This window comes from Heptranchias perlo, chromosome 10, assembly GCF_035084215.1.
Source record: "Heptranchias perlo isolate sHepPer1 chromosome 10, sHepPer1.hap1, whole genome shotgun sequence".
In the NCBI taxonomy this organism is placed as follows: Eukaryota; Metazoa; Chordata; class Chondrichthyes; order Hexanchiformes; family Hexanchidae; genus Heptranchias; species Heptranchias perlo.
Genome location: NC_090334.1, coordinates 49,269,826 through 49,290,396, shown reverse-complemented (window position 1 = coordinate 49,290,396; position 20,571 = coordinate 49,269,826). Strand labels below are relative to the sequence as shown.

General features: G+C 43.2%; 1 protein-coding gene across 5 annotated transcripts in view; it reads right to left on the bottom strand.

Annotated features, from left to right (window-relative positions):
- The window catches only part of akt1 (v-akt murine thymoma viral oncogene homolog 1), a 95,483-nt gene that overhangs the window by 54,131 nt on the left and 20,781 nt on the right, over positions 1-20,571 (bottom strand). Inside the window, exon 1 of one of the 5 annotated variants that reach the window (XM_067991689.1) lies at positions 13,336-13,415. The exons of the other annotated variants lie outside the window; for them this stretch is intronic. The gene's annotated coding sequence lies outside the window, so the exon portion shown is untranslated. Of the gene's footprint in view, positions 1-13,335; positions 13,416-20,571 lie in introns of those variants that run through there. 5 annotated transcript variants of the gene reach the window in all.

The following is a 20,571-nucleotide window of genomic DNA, read 5'->3' as shown; positions in this document are numbered from 1 at the left end:
AGCTAGATACCCCAACTCATTGACCAGTATTAAAAGAAAGACTTGCATTTATGTAGTACCTTTCGCGACCTCAGGACGTCCCAAAGCGCTTTACAGCCAACAAAGTACTTTTTTGAAGTGTGGTCACTGTTGTAATGTAGCAAACACAGCAGCTAATCTGCACACAACAAGGTCCCACAAACAGCAATGTGATAATGACCAGATAATGTGTTTTGTTTAGGTGTTGATTTGATTGGCTACGATACCGGGGCAAACTCCCTTGCTCTTCTTCAAAATAGTGCCATGAGATCTTTTATGTCTACTTGAAAAGGCAGACAAGGCCTTGATTTAACCCGTCTCATCCGAAAGGAAGCACCTCCAACAGTGCAGCATTCCCTCAGTACTGCACTGGAGTATCAGCCTAGATTTTGTGCTCAAGTCCCTGGTAGTGGTACTTGAACCCACAACCTTCTGACTCAGAGGTAAGAGGCTACCACTGAGCCACAGCTGACACCATTCATTAGTATGAATACTGCTAAAAGGAACACTGAATAATGTAGGAAGGCACTTGTCAAGTTTGGTTGAAAATCCGAAAGTCAATTTTTCCAGGAATCCTTCACTTCTCTCAGGTGTACAACAGGGAGCAGATGAATGGATCAGAAAGAATTCATTCTTTGAAGGACAGTCCCAGTAGAATAAACCAAGGCAGCTCTGAAGTTTGTATTATATGTACTGTGTAAACAGGAATCGAATGTCAATTCTTTTTTAGGCGATGCCGGTAATAAGCCAATGGGATGGACAGCAACCTCACATAAATTCCCACTTCCTTATTATGGAATGGGATTATAGTAACCTCTCCAATTCTTGTAATGTCAAATGTGATCACAGGCACTTAAAGCCTCACCCACCTTTATGTTGGGGATTTGATCGTACCTATTACTCAATCAAATCCAGGATGATTTCTCCTCATTGGTTCTTTTACATAAAACAGTCTTTATTAACTCTAGAAATCCCTTTCTTGTCTTATCATTAGATACATTATTGTCCAAGTCAATTTCTGGTAAGTTGAAATCTCCAACTACTATAGTTGATCCCGTACCAGTCACCATCCTTCTCTCATCCCACAATTCCAGATCAAGGCTTTCACTCTGGCCTGAGGTTCTATAGCATACCCTCAGTACTGTTTACCTCTGTTACCATCTATTAATTCTACCCAAAATCATTCTGTGTCTGCCTTTACTTTTTTTTTATATCCTCTCACTTGTGCCTCAATAGTGGAATTTATATATACATCACCTCCTTTTCTCCCGATACCCTCTCTTCTAAACATTTTATATCCTTCCAGTTATGTATCCCATCGATTGGAATTATTCCTATGGAAAGAAATTTGTTTGAGGTAGAGACGAAAAGAGGAGGAAACTTAAAGAATTATCAAAATTAAATATACCATCAAACATCAGTCTGATGCTTTGCTCTAAAAACAAGGAACAAGTGAATGCTATAACAATGCAAACTACTCGCAAAAAATAGTTATCTCAGAACAGAGCTGCTGGTGGAATTCCACACTGAGGAACATGAGGATGGGGAGAGAATGCCAAGAGTCCAGCTCAATTCAATCTGCCTCTGGGCAGACATCTGCCTCCTATCAGCTGATGTGTGGAGCAGGAGCATCTGTGTTGTGGAAAAGTGTGCAGTTTCCCTCACCTATTCCCTGGCAACAGATCTGCAGCTGTAGAGGTGAAAGGTAAAGAAAGGAAAGAGGGAAGAACAAATATAGAAAAACAAACTTCAGAAATCTCCTCTCCCTTAACAAAGGAGGAGAAAAAAATGCAGAAGCAGAGTTGCTGAAAATTCATTCAGCCTAATTGTCTGGAAACAGTGTTAAAAACTTTCCTCCTTCTGAAAGACCACCTCATTAAGACTTGAAAATGTACCTGTGAAATTATTTATACCGGATGCAAACATTTAAATACATTCTGAATTACAATTCACATACTAAACACAATTAAAAGCAAATATTTGCAAAAAAAAATCCAAGTGTGTAAACAGAAACTTTTGAATTTTAACTCTTTATGCTAGATTTTCCAAGTCAGGGTACCTCACCACAAACACGTATCAGAAAATCCACAAATTTGTAATGCATGCTCACAGTGTGTGAAGACTCATAATATCTACTCTTAAGTGTTTAACAATGGGCCAGAAATTGCTCCCAAAATAACAGTGGAGCTCAACAGCGCCCTTCGTTTTTAATGGTGAACTGAAGGAGCAAGTTCCCGCATTTGCACACGTGCACTAAACCGCGGAAATCGTGAACTTGCTCCTATTGGTTCGCCAGTGATTTGACAGTTTTAAATTAAAGGGCCATTGCACGCTGCAATCAGAGAAATCATTGAAAAATCACAAACTTGATCATCTGCCCAGCTGGAAAGTAACTAAATTTTGCCATCAAACAGATATGCTTAAAAATACCAGGTCTAAACTAAGTTTTAAAAGCGCAGTTCGTCTTAATAACTGCCAAACAACTAAAAAATTAAATTTTAAAAATGTGGAGTCTCATATTACTCCTTATTTTAATAGTTCTTGGTCACTAAAAAAAAATTAAAAATTATTTTTTAAAAATGTTTTCCCTTGTCTCTTTAATTCAATTATTTCTTTGGCTTTTTATAAAAAAGATTTTAATTTTTTTAAATTTACAATGACATCTAGAATACTAACTTTAAATGAATGAAGTCTGCTTGCCTGCTTGAGCAATGCAGCCTGAATCTGAGGGCGTGACTTCTCTGCCTGACAGATTTTGTGGGCGTGTCTTCTATTCCCAGAGACTGTTCCACGCGCGTTAACTCACGCTGCTCGGAGGCTGGGTTGATAGCGCACAATTTGTTTTAAAAGTTCAAAATCAAACAATTCGACGCCACAGAGCCCGCAGTAAGTATTTTCGTTAATTTAATTCGCAGGAGCTGTGGTGAGCGTTGCCATGCTGCTCAGTGTGATTTCTGGTCCAATATTACATATTGCCAATAGCTAGAATGGAATTTTCCAATCCAAGAAACCTATTATTATGGGAATACATTCAAGCATCTTAAGTTAAGAAGGATGAAATAAAACTGGCATCAACTGAAGGAACTAGCATATTTTAAGAATTTATAAACAGAGAGTAAAGCTAATTGCCAACACAACAAGCATATTTTATGAGTTTATAAACAGAGAGTAAAGCTAATTGCCAACACTGTTGTATTATCAACTGTGTCTCCTGCTTAAATCTTAGTTTACACTGAAGCTAAGGAAAAAATTAAACTTCACTAAAAAAGTCTGCACTGTAGCATATACATCTGAATATCACATTTGTTGAGGTATCTGATGTGTGCATCAGCAGTACAGTTTTGAAAATTAAGGTGGTAACACGCCTATAAAATGACTAAGAAAGGTAGCACTGGGTTATCAGTGACATCAAGTAAAATTTAGGTGGTTGAAACTTGGGGTGGAATCACACAGACAGCTAATACAAGATTCCAGTGAACAGAAAATTATCCCCAAGTCTTTGAAGAGAATGACCCAACTAATCAATATCCAACTTTAAGTTAGGATCAGTCATTTATAACAAGACAAGGTTTACGCACAACCTCCTTTTTTTTGATGTGGAGATGCCGGTGATGGACTGGGGTTGACAATTGTAAACAATTTTACAACACCAAGTTATAGTCCAGCAATTTTATTTTAAATTCACAAGCTTTCGGAGGCTTCCTCCTTCCTCAGGTAAATGTTCAGGAGCTCCATGAAGCCGACGCCTTTTTTTTGGTGTGAGGTGGACAGAAGAGAGGAACCTTGTAACTTTCATAATTAAACAGCTTAAAATAATCAGGTACTAGCCATAAAATTTACAAGATTCGCTTACTATCATGATTAAACTCAGATTCAGCCAATCAATTGGGGAATCCATGCCAACTGCCATTAGAGTCCCCCATTTTGTATATAGTTCAGTGCTGTGCCCTTGCTTTATCATTCACATCATTCATGTTCTGGACAAAACTGGATATATCACTGTGACAACAAACAACAAAATGCTTTCCCATGCATAAAAAAAGGTTAACCAGCTGAGCAACTGACCTATACCATAATAACTGGTATTCCAAACAATTATCACAAGAACAAGACGCAAGGCCCTAAACCTTTAATAAGATATGATGTGGAGATGCCGGTGATGGACTGGGGTTGACAATTGTAAACAATTTTACAACACCAAGTTATAGTCCAGCAATTTTATTTTAAATTCACAAGCTTTCGGAGGCTTCCTCCTTCCTCAGGTGAACGAGGAAGGAGGAAGCCTCCGAAAGCTTGTGAATTTAAAATAAAATTGCTGGACTATAACTTGGTGTTGTAAAATTGTTTACAATTTAATAAGATAAACTGTGTGATACTTTAAATCACTCAAATTAAATAAATGCTTCAAACATTACAATATTCTTGTAGCACGATCCCAGAGTCCAAAAAGAATCATAATTGTTACCTGGAAGGACAGGAAGATTTTGCTAGGGAGCAACAGTTTTCAAGTAAGATGAATTCCAGTTACAAACATCAACACAAAGACTCAAGGCTGATTAGGAAATTGGCCACACAAATAAAAAATAGTAGCTCCCGCTTCTTGACACTGCAAAATGAATAATTTCCAGCTCTGAAACATCTGCTTTAAAAGAATTCTTTAAATTACCACAGCAGATGTCTGATGCGTTCATTCTGCTGCTGTCATTTTTTATCATGACACACCAAGAATGGCTTCATTTTGGGAAGGTCTACATGGCAAATAGTTTACGCATGACAACTGCTCTAATTAACAAATAAATTGTTTCAAAGTTGTAACACAGTAACTGTGTCTTTTGATTAATTATAGAAGGTAAAGAGCTGAGTGAAATGCAATGCAAAATTAATTACCTTAACGTGCAAAAAATCTACAGTTTTATTTATGTTATCAGCAAATCATTTCTTGTTCCAATATTTATTTTTAACATTGTTAGCTTGGGCCTATTAAAATGAAGCTCTTCTTAAGGAATACTCCAGGATGTATTCCAGGAACTCAAATGCCATTTGTGAGCCACACACAGTTCCTGACACAAAAATCAAGTTATAGTTCCTTGTAACAGTCATGTCATGAAAAGTGTAAGAATTAAAGAGAGGGAGACAGAGTGGAAGGCAAACAGATAAAGAGAAGGGAGAAAGCAAAGAATTAGAGTGGAAATGATTTAGAGAGACAGTTACACAAAGAATTTTTTTAAAAACTTTTTGACTAGGAACTGCTATGGGAGATTAATTAAGATATATAAAAAAACAATAAATTTGACATTTTTGTACCACCCGAGAGATGTTTGGTCACTTTATCTAGTTGTGGTGGGAGGGGGGGAAAAAAAACAGGGGTACGCAGCTAAAAAGGCTGTACAAAATTAATTCATCACACAAATAACTGAGCAAGAGTATCACTAATTACAAAATTAATGTACCAATACAGTATGATTAGAACTTGTGTTGCTTGGCATACACTTAATTGTTAAGACAGAGGAAAATCAATAATAAAAATAATTGATATTTATCTAAAGATTTCTGCACAAATACAATTTTTCCAAAAATGTTGTTAGCGCCTTAAAAATCGGGGCCATTAAGATTTGGTGTTGTCACAGCTAGCCTCACTTGGCTGGCTGTGGCGGCAACTGGTATAGCTGGTGTCGGTTACACCTTCACTCACTTCATTCACTGAATGAACGCTTCTAGCATTTGTATTGTATTAGAGAATGTACAAAAACTATTAACATTTAACAAAAAGTGCTATATAAATGCAAGTTTTCTTGAGACCAATCTCCACCATCAGAGGACTTGGTCGTAAGGAAAGAATGGGGAAACTTGGCCTTTCAGCTACTTCAAATTAAACCAGACTAGTGTAACAAGGAGGCACAGGTTCAAGCTACAACATATAAATTGAGGACCGATGTCAAAGTTTTTGACAAATAATGATCAACACATGAAATGGACTTCCAAGTAGGAGAGTGGCAGCAAGTATCTTGAAATCATGTAAGGAACAGTTTAATGCAGTGACGATGGGAGCTGACAGACTGAATGGGCTTCTAGTTGGCAGTTTCTAGGGCGGCCTTTAAAGAGGAGATGGTTCAAGTAGAGTCTAGGTACATTCCCACAAGGGGGAAAGGTACGGCAACCAAAGCCAGAGCTCCCTGGCTGACAAAAGAGATAGAGAGTAACATGAAGCAGAAAAAGGGGGCGTATGATAGATGTCAGGTTGATAACACAAGTGAGAACCAGGCTGAATATAGAAAGTTCTGAGGGGAAGTAAAAAAGGAAGTAAGAGGGGCAAAGAGAAAGTAGAAGAATAGACTGGCAACTAACATAAAAGGGAATCCAAAAGTCTTCTATAGGCATACAAATAGTAAACAGTTAGTAAGAGGAAGGGTGGGGCCAATTAGGGACCAAAAAAGGAGACCTACTCATGGAGGCAGAGGGCATGGCCTAGGTACTAAAATGAGTACTTTGCATCTGTCTTTACCAAAGGAAGAAGATGCTGCCAACATCACAGTTAAAGAGGAGGTAGTTGATATACTGGATGGGCTAAAAATTGATAAAGAGGAGGTACTAGAAAGGCTGGCTGTACTTAAGATAGATAAGTCACCCGGTCTGGATGGGATGCATCCTAGGTTGCTGAGGGAAGGGTGGAAATTGCGGAGGTGCTGGCCATAATCTTCCAATCACCCTTAGATACGGGGGTGGTGCCAAGAGGACTGGAGAATTGCAAACGTTACACCCTTGTTCAAAAAAGGGTGTAAGGATAAACCCGGCAACTACAGGTCAGTCAGTTTAATGTCGGTGGTAGGGAAGCTTTTAGAAACGATAATTTTGTCCCGTATTAACAGTCACTTGGATAAATGTAGAATAATTAAGGAAAGCCAGCACAGATTTGTTAAAGGCAAATAGTGTTTAACTAACTTGATTGAGTTTTTCAAATGAAGTAACGGAGAGAGTTGATGTGGTGTACGTGGACTGCCAAAAGGCATTTGATAAAGTGGCACATAATAGGCTTGTCAGCAAAGGTGAAGCCCATGGATATGAAATTGGCTAAGAGACAGGAAACAAGAGTAGTAGTGAACGGTTGTTTTTCAGACTGGAGGAAGGCACACAGTGGTGTTCCCCAGGGGTTGGTACTAGGACCACTGCTCTTCTTGATATATATTAATGACTTGGACTTGGGTGTGCAGGGCACAATTTCAAAATTTGCAGACGACACAAAACTTGGAAAGGTAGTGAACAGTGAGGAGGATAGTGATAGGCTTCAAGAGGACATAGACAGGCTGGTGGAATGGCCAGACATGTGGCAGATGAAATTTAATACAGAGAAGTGCAAAGTGATACATTTTGGTAGGAAGAATGAGCAGAGGCAACATAAACTAAAGGGTACAATTCTAAAGGGAGTGCAGAAACAGAGACCTGGGGACACATGTGCACAGGTCGTTGAAGGTGACAGGACAGGTTGAGAAAGCAGTTAAAAAAAATCATACGGGATCCTGGGCTTTATAAATAGAAGACAGAGTACAGAAGCAAGGAGGTTATGATGAATCTTGATAAAACACTGGTTCGGCCACAACTGGAGTATTGTGTCCAATTCTGGGCACTGCACTTTAGGAAGGATGTGAAGGCCTAAGAGAGGGTATAGAAAAGATTTACTGGAATGTTTCCAGGGATGAGGAACTTCAGTTACATGGACAGACTGGAGAAGTTGGGTTGTTCTCCTTGGAGCAGAGATAGTTAAGAGGAGATTTGATAGAGCTGTACAAAATCATGAAGGGTCTAGACAGAGTAGATAGAGAGAAACTCTTCCCATTGGTGGATGGGTTGAGAATCAGAGGACGTAGATTTAAGGTGACTGGCAAAAGAATCAAATGCGACATGACGAAAAACTATTTTACGCAGCAAGTGGTTATGATCTAGAATGTACTGCTTAAAAGGGTGGTGGAGGCAGATTCAATCCTGGCTTTCAAAAGGGAATTGGATAAGTACTTGAAGGGAAAAAATCTGCAGGGCTACAGGGAAAGAGTGGGGAAGTGGGACTAACTGGAGCTGGCAAGGGCTCGACAGGCCAAATGGCCTCCTTCTGTGCTGTAACCCTTCTATGATTCTAGTTTGTATTGATCTTATGACTAATTGTCTGAGGGACCAAACTGTACTGGTTATATGAACAACCTATTAGATATCAGTACAGCATTGAAACACTATTTCAGTCATTCTAATATATTCATTGGCACAAGCCTCTCCAACACTTTGCTGTTTTAAAACTCCTTCATAAGCATACATTTTCAGGTCATCATTCTGCAATGTGCATTTTGGCATAAATGGTTGGCTCAATTGGTGGTACTCTCAACTCTTGAGACAGGAGGTTGTGGTTCAAGCCCCACTCCATGACCTCAGCACATAATCTAAGCTGACATTTCAATGCAGTACTGAGGGTGTACTGTATTGTCAAATGTGCCATTCTTTAAGATGAGACTTTAAACTGAGGCCCATCTGCTTGTTTAGGTGATGTAAAGGATTCCATGGCACACTTCAAAGAAGAGCATGGAGCTCACCCAATGTGCTAACTAACATTCATCCCTCAACTAACACTACCAAAACAGATAAACTGCTCATTTATCCCATTTGCCGTGGTGGAAATTTGCTGTGCGCAATTTGGTGTTACACTTCAAAAATAATTCATTAAGGTGCTTTGGGATATCCAAAGGATGAGAAAGGCTTATATAAATGCAAGTTCTTTGTTTCTTCCTTCTCAACAGCCAGGATATAGGATCCTGTGGTTCTGGAAAATTCTTTGTTAACATATTTGTCCAAATATCTTCCACACAATAAGACTCCAATAACTGTAACTGGCTTTCTGCTCTGGAAGATGAGTAGCAGCTGATAATAGTTCAATCACACTCATAAGAATAACAAGTTCTTTCTAAATTCTTCTGTCCACAGTGGGTTTCTTCAGAAATCCACCACACATCCTTTTCTATATACTTTCTCACAAACACAAGTCTTCTTGAGGTTTCTTGCACTGGTTTGGTTTCCTGTGAACATAAAACTTGACCATACAACTCTTTGTGCAAATGTTGTTTAACTGCCTTGATACAGATATCAGCTTTAATATTTTTCTGCAAAAACTTGGAAACATTGTGTACTGACAAACTCTGATCTTTATTGCAATGTAAATCATTGGATCAGTAGTAATACCAGGTCATTTGTCATTGAGTCAGTAGTCATAAAAGTTTTTCTGCACATCTGTGATGTCATACCCATTCTAATGCTACATTCAGGCTAAATTTGAAGGCTATCACATGCAAAAACACTGGGATCTTGTGTGAAACAGCTGGAAATTTACAAAAAAAAGAAAAATGCCTTTTCTAAGATTTCCACAACATATTAAAATAAATAGAAGGTCAGGAGTGGGTAGTTCTGGCAGTTTGCAAAATATAGGTTAATGTGAAAAATGTTCAGGTTTATTTTCAATATGCTCATCCTACTTTCACCATTTCCTAGATCACATATACAACTGTGGAAATAATGGAGCTGCACAAACTGATTTACAACATATACTGATGATGAAGTAGGTCACAAAAAAATAAACAAAACATTGAATTCAGCTTAAGAAATTTTGGTTTTAAAAATTATTCAGGATTCCTACACACAACTCAACACTACAGAAGGCCAACATTTACAAATAGCCATATTTAGGTAACAAAATCTAATAAATTAACATAAAACAACATTTGAAGCTATAAATCAGAGATTAAGTGCAGAACTCTTGCCACTTTTCACCATTAACCATTTCCATTCATTTCAACATGTTGATTTTACCAGACAAAAAGTAGGTATGGTAAAAATACATTTAAAGCAAACTCTTAGCATTTTTGTTTTAAGTTCTTTTAAATTAGTAAAATCTATTATTGCTACCATACATCTGCATTGACTGGAATCTTGTAATAGGGGTGCAATGGAACTATAGGAGCTGAACAACAAAGCAGTGTTTCAGGCTTTGAATAATACACAAAAAGATTTAAGAAGTTAAGCATAAGTTGCAGATGGCTACAACATAATGAAGGCTCCTACGTCTCCCCTCTTTGTAAAGTCCAGAATCTAATAGATGCTGCAGCTTATCAAAAATCAATGGTCGCTGCATTGTGTTCTTAAACATTTGCAAGGAACAAGAGGAAATACCTTTCCAAAGGGATGTTAACATACAAAGATATATATAGACTAGTTTAACTGTACCAGTCATATCAACATCATGGCTACAAGAGCTGGACAAAGACGGGGTACTCTGCAACAAGAGGCCCCCAAAGCCTCTTCACTATCTACAGGGCTCAAGTCAGGTGTGATGAAATATTCTCAGTGCAGCATATGAAGTATAAAATAACACTCTACATGAGCATACAAATGCAAAGTTGCCCAGAGGTGAATTCTGATGCAGTACTACACTGCTAACTACATCCTGAATTGAAATCACACAGCTGGGAGCATTCAAGCTAAATCCCACAGGGGCAGATGACAGGAGGAACAATGGATTTGTACACTGTTGTGTTATACCGTTCGCTTTTCTGCATCATGAATAAAACTGTAAGCAAAGTTTCCACCAAACTTTTAGCAGCAGTTACTAACAAATGTTTCAGGTTAACCAAGTTGCGCATAACCGGGATACCTTAACATAATCACAGAATTATACTGTTGGTAAGAGTAAGTTGATGATTCATTCCATTCAGCATCACATTAACTTCACTGAAAAATTCAGAATGAGGCACTTACTTATGATTAATATATTATCGTTGAAGTTTTACTTTGCTTATTTCTATTGTCAAATAAGACCTTAGTGAACAGCAGTCATTCCCTTTACCCTTCGTTCACAAAAAAATCACGTATACAAATGATACTCCCTAGTCACAGAATGCCCTAAATGTGACCAGCACAGCAAGGTCAATATGGCAACAAAATGAGGTAACAGTGCTGCTGGCCAAGGTGTAGTTTGATGAAACCTACATGAAATGCAGTGCATTTCCACAAGTACAACCCATGGAATAAGTTTTTCTGCATCATAAGCATTTATTCTATAAGTCGTGGGATTCAGATTCTAAATAGTCTTTCTTTTGTCATGTTAATTACTCTGGTGGCACAGCAGCTGTCTTGTGGCTTAATTGCATATTGGATTTTGGAGAAGCAGGAATACATAACTGCTCCTATGGTTTGGTCAGGAATGGCAGATTGACAATAGCAACAGCACAACATTAGTGCAAGTCATTTAGTTCCCTATAATCTTCTATCAAATAAGATCACACAGCAAACTTAAAAAAGAAATTAGGAGATCAAAGAGGGGCCATGAAATAACACTGGCGAGCAAAATAAAGGAAAATCCTAAGATGTTTTATAAGTATATTAAGGGTAAGAGGATAACTAGGGAAAAAATAGGGCCCATTAGGGACAAAAATGGCAATCTGTGTGTGGAGCCGGCAGATGTAGGAGGGGTTCTAAATGAATTTTTTGCATCTGTTTTCACTATGGAGAAGGACGATGTAGACATAGAAATACGGCAGGGGGACTGTGATATACTCGAACATATTAACATCGAGCGGGAGGAGGTATTGGCGGTTTTAGCAGGCCTAAAAATGGATAAATCCCCAGGCCCGGACGAAATGTATCCCAGGCTACTGTGTGAGGCAAAGGAGGAGATTGTGGGGGCTCTAACACATATATTCAGAACCTCTCTGGCCACAGGGGATGTGCCAGAGGACTGGAGAACCGCTAATGTAGTACCATTATTCAAGAAGGGGAGTAGGGAAATACCGGGGAACTACAGGCCAGTGAGCCTAACATCAGTGGTAGGAAAATTATTGGAAAAAATTCTGAAGGACAAAATTAGTCTCCACTTGGAGAAGCAAGGATTAATCAGGGATAGTCAACATGGCTTTGTCAAGGGAAGATCATGTCTGACTAATTTGATTGAATTTTTTGAGGGGGTGACTAGGCGTGTGGATGAGGGTAACGCAGTGGATGTGGTATACATGGATTTCAGTAAGGCCTTCGATAAAGTCCCCCACAGGAGACTGGTCAAGAAGGTACGAGCCCATGGAATCCAGGGTGCCTTGGCACTTTGGATACAAAACTGGCTTAGTGGCAGAAGGCAGAGGGTGATGGTCGAAGGTTGTTTTTGTGACTGGAAGCCTGTGGCCAGTGGGGTACCACAGGGATCGGTGCTGGGTCCCTTGCTGTTTGTGGTCTACATTAATGACTTGGATATGAATGTAAAAGGTATGATCAGTAAGTTCGCTGATGATACAAAAATTGGTAGGGTGGTAAATAGCGAGGAGGATAGCCTCAGTCTGCAGGACGATATAGATGGGTTGGTCAGATGGGCGGAACAGTGGCAAATGGAATTTAACCCGGAAAAGTGTGAGGTGATGCACTTTGGAGGGACTAACAAGGCAAGGGAATACACAATGAATGGGAGGACCCTAGGCAAGACAGAGGGTCAGAGGGATCTTGGTGTGCAAGTTCACAGATCCCTGAAGGCGGCGGAACAGGTAGATAAGGTGGTAAAGAAGGCATATGGGATACTTGCCTTTATTAGCCGAGGCATAGAATATAAGAGCAAGGAGGTTATGATGGAGCTGTATAAAACACTGGTTAGGCCACAGCTGGAGTACTGTGTGCAGTTCTGGTCGCCACACTACAGGAAGGATGTGATCGCTTTGGAGAGGGTGCAGAGGAGATTCACCAGGATGTTACCAGGGCTGGAGCGCTTCAGCTATGAAGAGAGACTGGGAAGATTGGGTTTGTTTTCCTTGGAGCAGAGGAGGCTGAGGGGGGACATGATTGAGGTGTACAAAATTATGAGGGGCACAGATAGGATGGATACTAAGGAGCTTTTTCCCTTCGTTGAGGGTTCTATAACAAGGGGACATAGATTCAAGGTAAAAGGCGGGAGATTTAGAGGGGATTTGAGAAAGAACTTTTTCACCCAGAGGGTGGTTGGAGTCTGGAACTCACTGCCTGAAAGGGTTGTGGAGGCAGGAACCCTCACAACATTCAAGAAGCATTTGGATGAGCACTTGAAATGCCATAGCATACAAGGCTACGGACCAAATGTTGGAATATGGGATTAGAGTAGACAGGGCTGATGGCCGGCGTGGACACGATGGGCCGAAGGGCCTCTATCCGTGCTGTATAACTATGACTCTATGACTCTAAACTATGAGGGTGATTTTCGTCTTGCTCAGTTTACACCTAAAAACAGGATGGCAGCAGGTAAAAAAAATCGTGTAGGATACAGAACTACCAACTTACCACTGGCTGTCCACCCCTTCCAATTTTTGGCCGGACCTTGATTTAGGTGGACAGAGCTCCCACTAGAAACAGGTAGGCACCTAATGAAAAGATGCAAATCGGGGTCAAATAACATTGCCAAATCTCTAATGTAATTTTCGTCTCTGTTCACATGGCTACCGGCAGCTCTTGATCCCACCCACAAACCACAGGCTGTACAAGTTAGATGACGACCATTTCCAGCAATATTTAAAGGGACCCTCATCTGGGGCATGATTTTAACTAGGAGGCGGGTTCTCAGTGTGGGGGGGGGGGGGCATTCAACAATCGGGTGGCAATCGAGGAAAAAAATCATACTGTTTCCCACGCAATGACTCAATTGGAGCTACTTAACTCAGCTTCCAGGTTTTGTGTTCTCAAGCTGCACAGCAGGCAGACTGCGCACCGGCATGACACGTTTAAAGCCCACTATTTAAAGGGTCACTCCAACAATGCATTTTGAAAGAGAACGGAGGAAGAAATGAGTGGGAACGTCGTAGAGCAAAGCCAGTATCTAGATTCTCCGACACAGCCCTGGAGACATTGCTGGGCAGTGTAAGAAGCAGGAGGGTGGTGCTGTACCCAGCAGACCGCAACAAGAAACCTGGTCGTGTCACCAAGAAGGCGTGGCTGGAGGTGGTGGACAAGGTTAGCAGCAGAAGTATGGTGCCCTGGTCATGGCTTCAATGCAGAAAGAGATTTAATGACCTAACCAGGTCAGGAAAAAAAGTGAGTACAGTTACTGATTGACCTGCATTCCGTGTTGAACATTACACCCCTCACACTGCCCTGCGAAGCCTACTCCATCACATCACTCCTCACACCCACTTAAGGCTCAGTCTCGACTCACCTTCACTTTCTGTGCACTTCTTCACACCACCCCCCCAGCCCCACCCCCACCTCTCCCACTCACCCCAATCCTAATCCAATGTGATCAATCTGTCTAATAGTCACCCTCTGATGCATCTGCTTCATTGTCATCCTGATCCAAAGCAATGCATCCGCCAGGTCACCACATCACCCTCACATGTCTGTACTCTCTCCCCTTGAAGAAGAGCGCAAATTGAAAGGGAGAGGGCGAGGACTAGAGCACAAATCGTGGCACTCACAGAGGCGGAGGAGGAGGCCTTGGATATAAGCCAGACAGTGGAGTGCCTGGCCGCCGGGGATGTCAAGACTGACACCCCGCAAATGTCTGGTGACAGAACTTTAACATCCCTTATGCACAACATGGATTGACGTTATCAATGATTGATCTGTTACACACCTCAGTATGCTCATCGCAACATTACTTCTGCGCTGATTATTAATATTGCAGTATATTCTCTTCCAGGGGCGTCAAGGACCAATTGGCGTGGTCGAGCGCGATTCTTCAGAGGAGCTCCCTGCCTCTGAAGCCACAGTCACATCTTAGCGAGTCATGCTCCAGCGCAGATACTCACACCTCAGTGGGTCCTATTAGACAGGTAGTTGGGTTGTCACCTGGTGAATCAACACACACAAGGTGAGCACAAGCAACATTGGTGGCAAGGTCAGCGGTGAAGAGTCCAAGTCGGTGGGCACACTCCTCTTCAAGCTTTGCTCAGCTTAGCACAGATGCTAAACCCTGGGGGCCATCCTTGAGCAGGGGAATAATAGAAACAGGAGCAACTTTGCGAGGGAATGAAAAACGTGCAATGCACACTCTCCACACTAGCGAAGAGGGTGGAGTCGGCTAATTCCATCACTAGTGGATTGGTGGCGTAGATAAGTGCGGGAGTGTCTGCGATGGAGAGAATGGCAGCCTCCATTGAGCTTCAAGCACAGCTCAAAAATGAGTCCATTCGGGCCCTAGCAACGGACGTGTGGACTCAGGGCGAACTACATTCTGCTGCCTTAGACCGGCAGACAGATACATTCGCACTGGCCTTACAGGGCATCACACATGGCCTCTAAACTGTTGTCCGGCAGAGTGGTAGGAGTGACGTGGCTCTGGCCCAGGAGAGGGATGATGGCGAAAGGGGACATGGAAGTGGGGATGGGGGATGTCATTCAAAGCGTTCCCACGTCTCACCCATTGCCTTCGGGAGAGGAGGCAGCATTGCGGGTGCCGGTTGAGGTGAGGGCAGAGTCTGCCCTTGCACAGGTGCAGGTGGAGCAATCTTTGGAGGGGCCGTCATGGGCTCCAAAACCCAGAGGTCATAGGCCAAAAGCATTTAAGAAGCCCAGGCATGAATCTGAGCAACCACTACCTCTGCTGCAGCAACAGGGAATGCACCACTTAGAAGCTGCAGGAAGAGGAAGTCAACGGTTTTGTAATCATCAAGAGTATGCACAGGGGTGTCTGACAGTCTGTCATGTTTTTCATTTATGTTATCACATTAAATATTATGATTCTCACCACCACTGCCATGACTTGTCCATTCGAGTCTATTTTGTGAAAGCACCCTTACATGTGGTTGCGCGTGAAAGGCGAGTTGATGCCACCCCCACTAGGTGTATTTGCAGTGGGTGTATGTGTCGTTGTATGACTGTTTTGTGCGACCTGGGGTGGTTGTGGTGGTCATTACAGGTGGTTTGAGTACCTGGCTGTAGTCACTTTGCAGGTCTCCCTGAGAATCGATCAAATATGAGCGACTCCCTGGCATGACAAACAGCCAGATAAGACGCTGCTCTGCCGATGGTTCGCCCATTGTCGGCCTCCTCATCTTCAATGTTGGTGATGGGTGTCGCTGCCTCTGGAGCGATTGGGACCTCATCCACCGGTAACCTTCTCTGTTGAATGATGTTGTGCAGGACGCAGCACACAAGAATTATTCTGCACATCCTCACCGGTGCGTACTGAAGGGCTCCCCCAAATCGATCCAGGTCACGGAAGCGCATCTTCAGCAGTCCTATGGTTTGCTCTATGACAGATCTGGTGATGCTGTGACTGTCGTTGTACCGATGCTGTGCCTCGCTGGTGGGGTTCCTCAAAAGGTATCATGAGCCACGTCTGCATGGGGGTATTCCCTTGTCTCCAAGGAGCCAGCCCTTAAGTGTGTCTTGTGTGTGGAAGAGGGCCGGGATGTTGGATTTGCACAGAATGAAGGAATTATGGCAGTTGCCAGGGAATTTGCCACCCACCTGCAGAAACCTCCTCCGGTGGTCGCAAACCAGCTGTGCATTGATGGAGTGGTATCCTTTCCTGTTGATGAACATTCCTGGCTCATGTAGTGGTCCTCGGATTGCTACGTGTGTGCAATTAATTGCGCCCTGTACTAGTTGGAAGCCAGCCAGAGAGTGGAAACCCATTGCCCTCTCAGTCTGGCTGATGTCATCGACGGGTAAGTTGATGCAGTCAGATGCCCTGGAAAACAAGCCATCCGTGACCTGTTATGGACAGACGACAGATCTAGGTGATGTCACTGGTGGCACCCTGGAAGGATCCGGAGGCAAAGAAGTTGAGGACAGTGGTGACTAACTGCAACGGGCAATGAATGGCCACCAGGCCCAGACGGGAGTAGCTCTGCATGTAGGAACCTGCAGATACCTGCGACCACCTGATGACTCAATCTGAGCCTTCATAAGCACTGCTCCTCAGAGGGGGCCAGGAAGCTCAGCCTCTGCCTGTAGACCCTCTCACGAGGGTAGCGCCTCCTGCGACAGCGGCTCCTCTGTTATTCCCCTCTCTGCTCTTCTGCAGGTCCCTGTGGCGCACGTCTCTTGTGCAGCTGCAAATCCCAGAACTACACGCCATGCCTGCCGCGGATGGTAATGTGCCTCCCCCTCAGACGTAGTGCTGAATACATCCATTGCGCGCCCCCCCCCCCCCCCATTCTGATGGGGTCAGTTTGAGGGGGTCCAAAATGCAGGCAAATATGTTTGAACAGAAGAATTGTGAGTGTGAACCAAGAAATGAGTCTAAACACTAAGAACTCCCAGCCAAAGGTTTGTCTGAGAGAACTGCTTGCCCTGCTGCAAAAACTCACCTTTTATCTCCACCAGTCAATCACTGGTTTAAATGTCCAAACGGCTGCAACTCGCCCCCGTTTCCACAGCATGTTTCAGAGGCCACAGGAGACACGTTCAGGCAGAGTTAAAATCATTTGTCTGCCTAAATCCCCACAAATTTAATTGATTTAAGTACTTCAACTATCTTAATTCCCCCTTTAAATGTCATCCCACGATTTTAATTGTCGGCGGGACTTCCTGGTTTCCGAAGTGCATGCGCACCCAGATACGTCTGGGTGAAACTCATTTTTCAGGGCGTTGGAGCTGGGACTCGTTCCCGCTCCAAACTTTTAAAATTTTTACTGCCGCCCTGCCCCCAACCCATCCATTCTTCAGGGTTAAAATCATGTCCCTGGTCTCAGGTAAAATGCTGGAAAGTTTTGGGAGACAGTCTCCTCATATTACGTTGTGGTTTTTTGCTTGCAGTTGCTGTATTATATTCATTTTGTTGATGTAGAATGTTCTGAACTCTTAAGAGGCTTCTGGCAATTCACTTTTTTCATCATGGGGGTCCTTTTGACAATTTCACTCTGGCAAGAGGGGGTGGAGCAGCAACAGGAAGAAGGAGCAATGAAAGCTGCAATTGCAGGAAGAGCAAATAGAAGGAGGCATGTTCGCAGGAATCCTTAGCTTCCCGACAGAGTTTATAGGTCCAGGGCAACATACCTACAATTCTCTGAAAAGCAGTTCCCCAGGGAGGCTGTCAGAGTTTTGATGCCACCTGTAACAAGACCAGCAACCAAATGTCACAGCTAGCACAACAGATCACTGCAGTCCTCAACTTTTTTTGCCTCCATTTCCTTCCAGGCTGCCACAGTAACATTAGCCAGTCAGCACTTCATGCTTGCGTTAAGCAGCTTGCTGATTTCTTCTTTGCTGCAGAAAACACTTTCAACACTTTCCCCATGGACAACCGGAAGCAGGATAGGGCTCTAGGGTACGCAAAGGTTGCCAGCTTCACCCAAGTCCAGAGTGTCATTGACGCAGTGGGCTCCTTCAGACTGCCTTCACAAATTGCAAGGGCTGCCAGTCCATATATTTGCAACTGATGTGTGATCACCAGCAGTGCATCATGCAGATCTGTGCCTGCTTTCTTGGCAGCTGCCATGACATTTTATATTGTGGCAGTCTTGCATTTCGCCTCGGCCCACCTCCCACTCTTTGCCCTTTCACAGCAAGCGAAAGGCTGGCTGCTTCGGCAGTACAGCTGTCCCCTGCACACTTGGCTCATTACTCCTCTCAGGAACTCACACTCAGTGGCTGAGCTGCACTACAATCAGATGCATGGGTCAACTAAAGCTCTCGTTGAGCAGACCATTGAAGTCCTCAGGCAACAATTCCAATACAAGGTCTGGTGGCTTCCCCAATACAGCCCACAAAGAGTGTCCTGTACGATAGTGGTTTGCTTCATGTTGCATAACTTTGTTCTGCAACAGGGATAACACATCAAGACACCAGTGGATGAGGACCTTCAGCATGATGATGGAAAGGACGGTGAAGAAGCGGGAGCGTTCCAACACCTTCCTGCAGCTAGAGTTCATTGTAGAGTGCTTCAGCTGACCAATCCCTGCTTCCCGTCCCACACTATCAGTCATGTCCAACATTTCTCCCAGTTCCTCCAACCTCAAAAAAACTGCATCCACCAAAAGACCAACATTGCTATTCATGTCAGCTAACATTACAGGGTTACCAGCTACTACAGGAATACTCTTGTACACCAAGATTTAAAAAACGCATAATCATTTTAATGCCTTATACATATGCCTAATACTAATGATCACTCTGGTGAGAGCCCCTAGTGCCTATGTTAAGTACTCTCTTAATTACTTTGATTCTTCTATGACGTGCTCCCCCAGTGGCTGCAGCATGGGAGGTGGAAGGCTGAAGGTTTTTCAAATACTCATGGTTGGCAACCCCTAAGAGCTTAGGCCAGAGGGCGTGGCTGCAGACTACAGCAACTTGGCATCTGCCAGGGAACTCTGGCCCAGCTGGCTTTCTGGCACTGGGGTGAGCAGCGGTTGAAGGAGTCGCAAGAGTCCAAATGTGCTGTCATTCTGAGAGATGGCTACATGTTCCACTCCCATTGCACATCTGCCCTTGCTACCGACCTGCGGCTCAGCACTCCTAGTGATCTGCAGGAGAGCAGACTGTAGAAGTCCTGTGATCTGACTGAAGCCCCTGTCCATTCATTCTCCCAATGCAGAGGGTATGGTTGAGCCCAGAACCTGCATAACCCCAGTGTGAGCATTCTTGAGAGATGCTCATAATGGTGCCACAGGCTCCTGCAGGGAGGACCCAAATGCAGCATCCACTGACGTATACCTCTATGCTCTACAGTTGGCTACACAGTATTGATGCCATGGGCTAGAACCACACACAACCTCTGCACTCTCTGGCATATAGCAGAAGCTCCCAGGCAGGCATTCGAATGTATTGAGCAATTGTTTGTGCACAGAACGCATCTTTCTTTTAAAGGCAAGAACCTTAAATTCGGCACCTCTGAAGTTTAGCAGAGCTAGGACGGGTCATTCTTTCCACCCGCAACTGCTAGTCCTCACTTGTGCTTGGTGAATCTCCCTGTTTAGAGCCCTCTAACTCTATCTATATCACACATGCTACCAAATTCAGCGCTGGTGCTTGGTGCATCTTCGGTAAGGTTCCCTCCCCCCTCTCAGTCTGTGCACCTCAAAGGCCAGAGACATCTGATAGACCTAGAAAAAAAAAGGTGAGAAGGACAAGGGTTAGCATGTGGTGGCAAGGGTAAGCAATAGCAGATGAGTAGCAGCGCAATACACCACCGGGTTGTCATGTTGAGTGTGCGTTTGTGAGTGGGTGAGTTAAGCAGAAATAGAAAATGGAGGGAAGATGCTCAAACACCCTGCTGTGCATGGCCTTCAGCCTGGCCATCTCCAATATCCTCTCTCTGCCAATGATATTGATAGTGGCCTCTTCAATGGTGTCAAAATCTGTATAGAGGCAGGACCTCCTCCTGCTCTTGTACTCTCCCTTCTGTTGTGTGCCAGCTTCTCCTACTAGAAGAGTGGAAGCGTGTTGGTCTGTGCCCTGTGGAGAGGTTTTTAAAATATTTGTGGCAGCTTCGCATAGTGTGCATGATGAGGGAAAGAAGCAGCAAGTGTGACCAAGTGGAGGAAATAGTTGCGAGGGCAGTAGTGGGTTTTGAGGGTATGAGTGCAAGCAGAAACAAGGGCAATGAAGTGTCCTATTATGACTGGAGGGAAACAGGGA